We start from the raw sequence: 12520 nt of genomic DNA on the forward strand, positions 1-12520 counted from the left end.
GGCAAAGCAGAGAAAAGGAAATAAAATGGAGAAGGAATCATGAAAGGGACTGCAATGAAGCTCTCCTCTGTTTCTCCGCTCAGTGAATAGCCGCGATTGTAATTACTGCCTCCGATTTCTCTCTCCCCCTCCCTCTTCTCCCTTTCCTCTTGGAGTCCCTTCGCTTCGTCTCGATATCAGTATGTCCGTGGTCAAAGCAGTGAATGCAGTGTCCTATTACATCACCAGGCGCAGTTGCTCTGCCTCGTCCGATCCGGTTTACTTCGCCTGTAGCTTTGCGAACTGCATCTTTTCTCGGGCACACAGGGCAAAGCTGCTTAGAGCATGCCCACTTTCCTTTTTTTATTCTTTCTCTCGGAGGTTTTGTATAAGGTCATTTTTCTTTTTACGAAGCGCAACACGTTCTTACCTTCTCAGTCATCTATTTTTGTTTCTGAGAAGCTTTTCTCGTTCGCTCTGTAACCCATCATTTATTTGTTCCTTCTCCTCCGCCCTCCCTCATTGCTCCTATAGTTTCTGTCTTGAGCAGCGTTTTTTTCTCTCTTTTGATTAGGCAGAAAGGCTACTACCTCGTTTGCTGTTGCCCGCGCGGTTTGTCTTCTATCTTGCCTCGCGCGCTAGTTCGTCGTCATCGTTATTTTCTTCTTCCGCGAAACGAGATCGCGCGCGCGCGCGCGCGACTTCAGCAACTTACTAAGGAAACAAGACAGTAATCAGACAGCCTTCCGAGGGATGACGAAGAAAAAAAAATGAAGAAGAAAGCGGAAGAAAGAAAGGCCCTTGTGTGTTCATTTGAAATGGAGATCTTCTGCCTGCTCGCACTACAGGCTTCGCTGGCCCAAAGCAGCGTGAAGTGAGCGAACCAGATTAAAGCCTTGCAAGCAGCTCTCCCGCCTCGCTGCGATACACATCACGTGACTTGTTTTGGTTCGTTTCGTATTTATTTTATTGGCCGACAACGAGCGAGAAGAATGAGGCAGGGAAAGACGACGGGGAAACACTACTCCTGTCGGGAAATCACGAAACCCGAGAATGCGAATTGCGCGCGTGCGCGCGCCTGTTGCGTTTCTTTTCTTTTTTTTTCTTTCTTTCTTTTTTTCTTTTTAAACTGAAGGGCAGGCAATTGGCCTAGCCGCCGCACCGCTGGGGCGGGCTGAGAGGGTAGAAGCTTTGTGGAGTGGGTCGCAACGAATTCGTTTTTCGCACTTCTCTAGAGAGCTTGGCGCGCGCGTGCGCTCTCCGGCTTTGTGTCATGGATTGTTTTGCTCGATTTTTCTAGGCATTGCGCCTAATCTCTTCCCATGGTTCCGTCGTCCCGTGGCCCTTTTGACGCCGCACTGGCGGCTCTTGGTTGATTGGGACGCGGCGAGGAGGGTAACATTCGTTGATTTTTTTTCTTTCTTTTCAATTCTCACAAAACAGGCAGAAAAAAGTTTTGTTAAAATTTGCATATCACGCCGAGGTTCCTCGTGCATTCCCTGTGGGACCTCGGTTCTTGTTACTTTTCGCAACGCAGCCGCCAGATTGGAACCTGTAAAGCCGAGCTGCTTTTGTGTACCATGTTGCATTATCTTTGCACGCGGTCGCTTCAAAGTTTCGTCTTCGACTGCAATGCTGTCTCACGAGACCATGCTTTAGCAATCCTCCTAGCGTATTGCTTTACAAGCTGAACTCACAGATTAACCGCAGTTCGTAAAAAAAAAGTGAGACGCGTGAGTCGGACTCCCGAGGCTGTTTGTCTTGGACGGGTGGAAGGCAAAGGAAAGAAATACGGAGCAGTTGCGTTAGAAGTGATCGGATTTCCAATGTGTACTAGCATCCTATTTTCTTTGTTGTTGCTGCTGCCAGGATTGAATTTAGTGTTGTATAAAAATGAGAGCGCGCTTTCACTCTATTCGGCAACGCAACTTGGGCGTCTCTGCTTTAAAAATATTACTGCTTACAATGAAAGATGGACACCTCTGCGCTCTTCATGTACACGGAGAAGGCGGGATTCAGTGCCTAGAAATGTGCGGCTGAGAGATATAAACAGGAGAAGAAGGAGGAATTTCATTTATACAATTGAAGTCACCAGGATGGTGCAGTTCAGAGTCCCATTGGCTCTGGCCCACCATATCGGGCCTCTATGACGAACCTCATCTACCAGTGTGCGTATGAGCCGATCAGCTTCCTTCCCAGTGTTCTGCTCTGCGATCTAGGATACCTCCTGTTTTAACCCTTTTTTTTTCTTTGACGTGTCCATACCACGTGGTAACGAGTGGATGTATTTTCACAGAGGGAAAAAGAAAAAAATCAGTTAAACAAAATCAGCGCATGTGCGCAGTTTACGCAGTTTACCAGGAATATAGTGCCCCGCTACGGTCTGCATTCGATCTGCAGGGCATTTCAATTTCACTCTTGTTTGGTTGATTTTCTTTCCTCCCTTCTAGGCAAGGGTCATTCCGACTCAAGGTCTTTGAAATAAAGCTTACGCGAAAACAATACACGTGAAAAAAAAAAAAAAAAAAAAGAAGCTCTCCATTGCGCTTTTCTTTTTATCTTAGCACTTGTGGCAAATACTTAAATATCTTTTTTTTTTTCTTGCATTTACGCATACCAGCGGCCAGCGCGAGCCTGTTGTTGCGTCTCTTGCTTTGGAAAAGGTGCAAAAAACATTATGATGCGTCAATATATATATATATATATATATATATATATATATATATATATATATATATATATATATATATATATATATATATATATATATAACAAGACATCTTTACTGTGAAAAGTAGATAATGTCGCCTTCTCAAGAAAGCCGCTAAAGGAGCGTCAGCTCTGCCCCAAAGGGACCCACGGCTGTGTCACTGACGCAATCACTTCCCCTTTCTCTAATATGCAAAACCTTGCATCATCTTCTTTACTTTGCATCGCCGTCCTTGGCCCAAATATTTACTTCGTGAAGCTATGGTTCACACCACCTGCACTGTGCGCAATACTTAGGCAAATGCGTCTCTCCTTCTTGAAAGGAAATGTTCTGTTTTGTGGATTTGAACACAAAGACCCTTCCAATATTCGCGCAGTTCAAAGGAATTTGATACGCGATATCGGTGCGACATCTCACGAACTGCTTGAAATGTTTTTTTTTTTTTCTTTGAAGCTATTATTTCTTCATTGCGCGTGATACGCGAGCAAAGTTTGACAAGCGTTTTTGCAGCGGAAAACGCTACAGGTGCACCATATCTATCTGCCACTTTTTACCATCGTGGGAAACCTTATGAAAACGCGGCACTATTTCAGGTTTTATCGTAATTTTCCCCTGCTCGCGTTCGTTGGTTCCCAGAGTGGCTTCTTTTGGTCTTCTCAACTAGGGTTCGGCAACCGGCACGATGCCCGCACAAGCGAATTGTGCTCAAGCAGCCTTTCAACATGATTAATCGAAGCTTGATGACATAGCATGAAGGCACGACTCCACGAGAGCAAATGTAAGTGTGTAAAGCACGAACTGATCTAAATCACATTCTTTGCGAAGGCCCGCAGGCTCGCTTTAGTGGAAGCCAAAAGTCCTTAGTCCAATGGGAGACCTTACTACTTAGCTCCGAACCGGAGATTGATCTGAAGACCTTCCGAATGGCTGAAGCAGACACTAGGGTCCATGGACTCCTGGGTGCTGTCAAGGTGAGAAGGCTTAAACCTCGCTTGCACCTGTTCGATGACAAAAGTGTTACATTCCAATCGAGCCTTCGCTGTCGTCGACGCTAACACCATCCTGCGAGCGCACTGCGCCAGAATTTCAATTTAACGGATGTCTGAAAAGATGCCGCCTGTGAAAACTTTAGAACTTATAGAGTAAATGGATATATTGTAGTGCGGATATGATGCCCTCTGGATGCACTGTAGTGCTGGAATCGCCCATCGAATCCGTGGATCACCGATGATGGATGCAGAGTGATGTAGTAAAGAGAAGATATAAATGAACCTTTACATCGCCTGTTGTGTAGCGTTCACCCGTCTACTTTCCCTGGATTATGCCTCTAAACAGTTGTCCTCATTGCCAGCGTCCGCCAGCCTTCGCGAAAAGTGAAATTGTTACATTTCAATCAGCGTCACGCTGTACTTCATCGCCCTGTCTCGCGCAACTCATGTGACCTTATTCGTGAATACTGAGCAGCCTTGCAGACGGATGGAACTTTGTAGCTGGTCCCAGGTGGGCAACTGCTGTGTTTAATGCGAATTCATTTCTTGGCTCACGAGTAACGTCATCAAAGAGTGCAATCAGAGCGTGTCATCAGTGGCTGTCACCAAATCGTGTCCACGTGTCCCAGGCAAGCGTGCTAACCGTTACCCTGTATCAACTTCATGCGAACGTGTCCGTAATCTTTGTTTTGCGAAGAGCGCTGGATGGCTTTGACGGAAATAAACCAACAAAACGTTAACAATAATTAGAATCGAATAAAACTAAATAAGAAAACCTAATATGAATATAAATTTGAAAAATAAATATCTAAAATAATAATTAAAAATGATGATGCGTTCAGTGTCGAAACATCAGCAGCAACAATGATCACGCTTTCGAATTCCTCCAGCGCATGTTCTGAAGTGCTCTGAAAATATTTCATTCATCGTGGTTTCGCATGTGCGTTGTCATTTCGCTTAAAATTCTAAGCGCGTCGCATTATGTACTCTCCTCTATTCCTGCGTATGCTTGTTAATATGTGGAAGCAAACCTCGGGTTTCGGACGGGCTCGAGAAGCGTAAGGCGTTATATCCCGTGCTGTTCTTTTGCATGTTTAAAGCTCACATGAGTGGCTGTATTTACGAACTTTCCCCGACTGTGCGGGCTAACGTTATTGACGGCGCCCCGTGTTAAGCTCAGTGGCGCTACTACTTTAGGCACAAGTCAATCGCCTACGTATCTATGATGGCGGATAATTGCATGGTTTATCTGCTTACCAGTGGGGACACTTGCATCTGCAGTTCTATGGCCGATGAGGGCGAATACGGGATGGTTGGTACATGCTGAAAATGCATTTTATATAAATACGGAAAGTGTATTTTTACTTTTGTAATTTTATTTTACGAGTACTTTTTGTATGACGACACATACTAACATCAATTTAGATTAGTATGCTCAAGCCGGATTCCCATTGGAATTATTGTTTACTATACCATAGCATAGTTCGTCCTGCAGCCTACAAGAAATGGGTTCCAGTTTTACGCAGACTTGCGTGAAAACTCTAAAGAAGTGCGTCCCGTCATGCCTCCAGCCCATACGACAAAGTTCGTTGCTTGTGTGGGACGAGCTAAGCACAAACAACAAAAGCAAAATAAAAACAAAATGCATTTCGTTAGAAAGCACTACATTACTTGAAGCCGGGCATATCGACTGTTCATTTTTACTGACTGGCAACTAATACAGAGGAAGAGTACACAGTTTGGCTAGGATAAGCAACCAGTTGGTTACGTATTTGCAATAGCGGAGCGCACACTGCGCATTCTCCGCAGATATTATTGCCGCAATGTGACACTCTTCAGGGCAATATATATGCATCGTGCGTGCACAAAAGGCAGCGCACACCAAGTGTGGGCGCAGTACCAATAGCGCCAAACGCTCCTCACGCATGATAAGAAAAAAATCACCAGGTAGGTGTGCCAAGCTTCCACAGCAGGATCTAGCATACCTAGCATGTGCTGCCTATGTTTCGGCAGCGCCTAACACTTTGCAGCAATAGGTGAAGCACGCTTTGCAGGGCGCACACAAGTCCTTGTTGCACTATTGTAAAACTGCCGCACCATCTTTGAGTGCCTGTTCTATAATATAATAATAATAATTGCTTCACAGGAAGGGAAAGGCACAGTATTTGTCACACTTGCTCTGTGGACACCTGAACCGCACCGTACGGGAAGAGATAAAGGCGGGGTTTAACTTTTTTTTTTTTTTTTTGTGCACTAATACCGCAGCTTCTAACCAACCTGCTGTCATTGCCTGAGCGAGTACCCATGTGACGTTGAAAGAAAATACAATATCACCCTCGTTTAGTTCCGTTCCAGGGGCGCTGCGAGATCAGCTTCGCTGGCTACTGCACTATAAACTACGTTATCGCCGCAGCCGAACATCCCGCATGTTTTAAGTGCTACTCTTTTGGACTGGGCCCTGGATGTTTTCATCACACAACTAGGACCTGTCACAGAGCAGCTCGCTGCAGAGACGTTGTCAAGGAGAGTCCAGTGCGCCACGCAAATGTGGCTTTCAGACGCGGCACACGTTCGCGGGTGATGTAAGAACAGAGGGAACGCCGTCTTCGAGCCGACACCGTGGCTATAAAATTTCCTCGAGCTAATGAGACATCGAACAGAGGAAACGCCGTTTCGAACTGACGTTGATGCCACGTGTTTGAAAACACAGGCTTCAGGAGCGTAGCATGTGCCCGTGCACCTACTTTGCGTTTGGCCAGCTAAACTAACTCAACTTCTTGCATGGAGTCTGTAAACAGCCACTCTAAATCTAATTAAGTGCACTGCCGTGTACTCAACTTATCACTCAGCTCATTTCTGCGCCAGTGCACGTGCGAATGCCTCATCACCTGTTACGAGGTTGGGCTTATTGAAACACTGACATCGCAACGCCATCTCGTTTATTTGTCCAGCACTATGTACTCTCCGATGTAGTAATGAGTTAGACTTCACCCTCACTCACGCTATACATGGTATTCGACCTCACATTTGTTTCTTGTGCAATCGACCAGTGGAATGAGTTGAGTGGAAATTTGGGGAAACTGTCAGCTAAGCAAGTTGTTTACCGTTTGTATAATTATATCAGAAGAGTTTCTTGCTTGTCCAGCTTTACCTTGCCTTTTCTACTAACTGTGTGTGTTCTTGTATTTTGGTTTGTTTGTTTTATTATTTTGTCCGAACTGCAATGTGTCGCTGTTGAATAAACACCATTTAAACACGAAGAAACAAGTAAGCGCATAAAAAAAAACGTGCTTCTCAGAGCAATCACGTGAACTGACAGCAAACTGATGAAGCAGACTAACCTATCACCACAAGTACGTAATGGTGCTGTGCTGCTTCCAACGGGCTTGGAAAACAGGTTTCACCTTACACCAAGTGGTGGTAAATAACACTAGCCGAAGTGAGACCTCCTCTCATATATTATGTCGTGTCGAATGCGGACGACTGGCGAAAAAACGTCTGTAGACCTTAACTGTTTCTCGCTGCAAAATAAAGCCAAGTGCTCACCACATTTCTTTTACGTGTCTCGATAATGAAGAAGGCTTGCAGCTAAACGCCGAAGTCATCAAGAAGGGTTGTTGCAGCAAGAAAACAATCCTGCCGCTCGCGTCTCACTGATGAGTACACAATCAGCGTTGGGACAAGCAAGAGCGAATAGCAAGACAAAAAGATGGGGAAACATTCGTTCTGTATTCTCAGACGATCAATGCTTGGCTCGCAGCTTTATGTACTGCTCCGGCTTAATGAAGGCCGCTTAAGCTTGGCAGCGCTTCCCGTCTCGCTTAACGGACACACGATGAGTCATTATCCTCGCAGCTTCTGACCTTCTGATCTCGCAGCATCTTTTGACACCCTTGCGCCGCTAGAAAAAAAAGGCACAACAAGGTCCTCGAGCCGCTGTCCAGTGCTATCCGATGTACTTCTTATTCTGCTAGTTTTTTTTTTCCTCTCTCGCTTCTTCCGCTTAGTTATACTAGATAGACCATATTGCTAGTTTGTTACGTGACACAACATGGGCAAGAACGTCCTCTGGCGGATGAATAGCACGGAAACGTGAGGACCACTGCCCGGTCGTTCTGTATCACCACGTGATAGTAATTTCTATGTATAGGGTGTGGTTCCGTTTTCGCAGAAATTAGAAATTATAGAGATTTAGCTTACCGTGAACCGCGATCCGTCACCGCGACCCTCTACCGCGCGTGGGCGGGACGCACAAGCTGATTGGTCGCGATGCGGCAGGTCTACGTGCCGACGTCCAGTATGTGGCGCCATCTATCGGCGTCAAGGGGATCTGGGCATGCGCAGTGAAACGCGCGGTGGCGGGTCACGGTAGCGGATCGCGGATTACGGTAAGTTAAATCTCTCTATTAAAGACGCGTGGAACAGTAGTCTAACGTGCGTTGCTAGAGAAGCACTGCTTTGAATAACAGTATAGACGTTGTAATGCTGTTTCTGCGGTGTATTCCATTCTCCTCATGCATAATATCATGCCCGATAAGTACCTTTTTAAATGCATCTTTTCTATGCCTGGTCAGTAGGCACGATCTTTGTCTTGCGGCTTTCTCCAAAGCGTAGATACGCGCCAGTCCGCAAGATGTCTCAGACCAGTAGCGATGATGGTGGCTCCACGCGACCTGCAGATGCCGGAATGGTGTCAGCCTACTGGGGATTGCGTGGCGTCTAGAGGGAAGGTTCAACGATATTCATGGAGATTTGGAAATGTTTTTCGGCAACATGGGAGATACAGTAATAGATACATAGTTTAGAACGATTCGAACTGCTGGCTTGCACTGCCTTCATCAGTGTTATATGCTCCACGCTAACTAGCAGCGCATCATTACCTCATTTGTGCTTGCTGAATCTTCGACATTTTTCTATCTTACTAGTTATACGTTTTGGCAGGTATTAAAGCGTGTTGAGGTAGCGCATGATAAATTGCCTAAAAGTTGGTAATATATTACTTTAGCTTCTTCACTCAGGTTTTGGATATTAGCAGAAATTATAGAAAATTGCATAATATCAGCTGGCTTAAAACGCAAGCCAAAAAGAAACCTGGAATCACCAGGTAAACATTGCAGCTTGTTTGTTCGTTGTTGTATTTATCGAAAAAAAAAACGTGAGCAGCGTGAGCTCCGCACACTTTTTTCACCGCAGGAGGGTGCCGCTTCATAGTAGATGCACCCGCCCAGTAGAGATAGCAAGGTAATACTTTAACGTTTACCTTACTACGCTGCGTAAGTGATGCAAACTGGTCGTATAAACGAACAAGCTCCGAGATATCTTCAGAGCATTGATAGATACATCAAGGCAATGGGGTTAGACACAGAGGTGAATGTCACCTCGATCAATGCTGGAACAAAACATTTCAATGTGCTGTGAGTTACTATGTGATCATCAAAAGAATTCCCTCGGAAATCAGTTTTGACACTTTGAAGAAACTTCAGCTGGTAATTCATCTGGCTAAGGCTCATAACTGGACCAAAAACTATTTTTTTTTTATTTACTGCGTCGCTGCGGTGCAGGAAGCGTCGGCTTATTTACGTTAAAGCCTACCTGTGGCCAACAACCACCTAAGGCGCTGACGTCATGCATGCACATTAGCGATCATCAGTGCATGTAAACTAGCATCGTTCCAGTAGCGTGTCTTGTTCCTTTCTGGTAAACAGCTCAGGGAAGTTTACTGATTTATGGCGCTTGTAAACGGCTAAATTCGGCAGAACAAAACAAAAAGAAAGAAAGAAAATTCACGCTACCTGGCCTCGGACAATGCTTTTTCACATGTTTCCTGCACGTGGAACTGGTATTGTTATTCACTGCCACACAATGCCCAAAATTGGGCACGACGAGTGCAGTGAAATGTACAATCGAAAGAACTAAGCGTTCTGCGATAATAGCTGTAATGTCAAAAGCTACACAAAGCGTTCAAATAGCCTACGTTCGCTGACGACAGCACATCATACAGTATGCTCCACCCAACCACAAAGATGGAGTGTTACTCTTGACGCAGCGAATGTGGCGTGGTCACTACAGAATCTAATGAACGCGGAAGGCGCACACTCGAATCATGCGCGCGGACGTACTTAGGTTATTTTGAGCGCGCGGTCTGTAAAAATAACGCTTCTTCGAAACATCGACTTCGTTATCGTTTCTCGCGTGGGCTAAACACGGCTTTTGACCGCAGTGGCGGAGAAACACGAGTCTCGTGCGTTGTCAAGTAGTCAACACCTACTCGGCACCTACGCAACGAAACTAGAATTTTAATGGAAGGGAATCTAAGTGGATTACAGCTCAGTGAAAAGCGATAACCACGTGGGAGTCTCGCAGCCTTTGTTCTAACCTGTGTGAAAGCGAGCAAGCGTGGCTTCTCTCTGGACACCGAGCATCTTTGCGTCCGCGTCCTCTTTCCTGTTTACTCGAAACACGAAACGCCGCTATAGGGCTGCCGTACACCCGGTCTTCACTGCGCTACTGTGCCGGCCGCGGCATTTCGCCTAAAAGTTTCCGGGCCCATCGAATGCTAAGCCGCTCGTAATCCGGTTGCCTTGTTGCGTCGGGCTCGGCTTACGTGTGAATAATGCACGTCGTTGTAATGTGCATTGCACATTACGGCGGGGTTTTATGAGCGGCATCCACCTTCCTCGCCCCCCCCCCCCCCCCCCCTATGCACTTCTAGCGGCGCAGAAGCTTCTCGCCACTGCCCTCAAAGATATTTCTGCGAGGACTCGGAAACGCATCTTACTGCCTTGGGGAAGACCCGGAAAAATGAATTAGAACACAAACGAAAGAGCAGAAACCAAGAATAAATCGGGACACGGATGAAGGAATCAGAGAAGAGGCGCGCGTTACTTTTGATGGGCATAGTTGTCGGCGTAGTTAGACTCGTATAACAAACTCCTGCTCCGACTCGAGTCTGGACTCAGGTTCGCTGCCGCTTCTTTTCGGACCCGCAGGCATGTGTGTATGCTTTTCCTACGGCCCGTCTCTCCCTAGTTCCTCCCGGCACTTCGTGTCCTCTTTTCCCGCGTGCGCGTTTTTGCACATCTGCCGTTCCCCGAAATAGCCCCCCGGCCGTCCGCGGACCCATACCGTCTGGGCGCTAATCTCTGCGAGCCAGGCTCCGAGCTGCTTCTTTCTGCATGACGAGAGCCAAAAGAGGTTCGCTCTGCTTCCCGAGAAAGGGAAGGGAAGAGGGAGAAAAGGAAAAGTCTCTCTTCGTCATCTGCACTGCCTTCATGCGTCCAGGTTTGCGTGCTCTTCGTGTCGCTCCTCATCTAACTCATACCTTTTTTATTTGTTTTCTCCCATGGCCATACTTTCTTCTTTCTCTCGCTTCTAGCGCGTGCGGGAAACGCCGCTGCCCCTTGCGTGACGCCTCGCAGTTGCTCGCGTGTCAGCGGCAGCAGCGCGCACGCGCACGCACTCACACACACGCACGCACGCACGCACGCACGCACCTTACTGGAGCAGACGCCGCTTTGGGTGATGGCTCCCCCCTGCATTGGTGCGTCGTTAACGTGGCCGCGAGTGTGGAAAACTGAGCCGCGTGATAAGCGAGTGCCATATGGTGCGAGGAATGATGACCCTCCCAATGGCCTTCGTTTCTTTTCTGCGTGCTTCTCTCGTTTTGCTTGTCTTCTCCATCCTGTAATAAGAGGTAGCCGAAAATCTTTTGAAATGTTCCAGCACACCTTCGCTTGCCGCTAGCTGCTTGCTCTGACTGTACAGATAAAGAACGGAGAAGTCTCTTTAGCTTTCCTTTGCTGTTTACCTGTATACTCGTGGAGCTCTTAAGAGAACGTATGCTTAAAAGTGTCCTCACGACATTTCATGGCCATAGATAACAGCAAAAAAGCCTTTCAAGCCGTGTCAGCGCCTTCCTTTCAAAAGCGCAGGCTCTACGTCCGGCCCAGTGGACGGCTCCTATATTTTCCCTTGTGCTGTATTACATGTCAGTCACGTTATTTGGTGCGTTTTGCTGTCTTGCTTCTAAGCAATATGAGGGGAGAGGCTAGATGCAAGAAAGAAAGAAAGACCATTGCAAGAACTCGACCCAAGTCCGACAGGTATAGGATGGATGGATGAATAGAGCCGATTGTGTCCTGCATACTAAGGTTCGTGAGGGGATGTCGTTCGGACCACCTTCTTTATGTGCAGAAACGATTTGCAGAATGCAGTGGTGGCTATATTGGGGTTTCATTCGATTTTTTTTTTTTTTTTAATTTTTCATCTGCTGCGGTAGTCAGCGCACGTGCTGCAAAAAAGCAGCAGGCTGAACAAAAACTCACTGATGTGACTGGGGGCAGCGACAAATCATTCACGCTTGGAAAGCTGCTCTCCATCCTGCCTTTCTCACCTGTACTGTCGCTCATGGAAGAGTTTGCAACGTGGATTTCGCGAGAAAGCCGAAGTTTTCTGACCAGCGACCTAAACCCAAGCACGCGAAAGGCTCACTGAGGTGCGAGCGCCTATATTTCGAAGGTCGCAGCATTCAACCTTGTGTAAATAATGTCTGCGTAGACACTGTACTCAATTAGAAAGTAAGAGCCCGTACCCAGATTCGTATATGCATTCAGCAACTAGCGTTATCTGTTAGTCGCCAGCAGCGATCGCCGCGCTACGCAGTGGCGATACCTTACACCTGCAACTTGAAGAAAACGGATAGTCCCGACATACTTTGAGCGAAGATGTTTTATGATAATTGCTCTTACTTCTAGGTAAATATGACCTCTAGACTCACTTCTATGCTCATGCAATCACCGACAGCCATTGAAACCCAATAGGATTCGCTGAACAATGTAAACTC

General features: G+C 46.6%; 1 protein-coding gene across 1 annotated transcript in view; it reads left to right on the forward strand.

The window, feature by feature from the left end:
- LOC146207933 (queuine/queuosine transporter SLC35F2-like) overlaps positions 1-12520 on the forward strand; it is a 268664-nt gene that overhangs the window by 205935 nt on the left and 50209 nt on the right. The gene's annotated exons all lie outside the window — the stretch shown is intronic.

The sequence above is a fragment of the Amblyomma maculatum genome, chromosome 1 (assembly GCF_055883805.1).
Source record: "Amblyomma maculatum isolate TAMU_Amacu chromosome 1, ASM5588380v1, whole genome shotgun sequence".
NCBI classification, from domain to species: Eukaryota; Metazoa; Arthropoda; class Arachnida; order Ixodida; family Ixodidae; genus Amblyomma; species Amblyomma maculatum.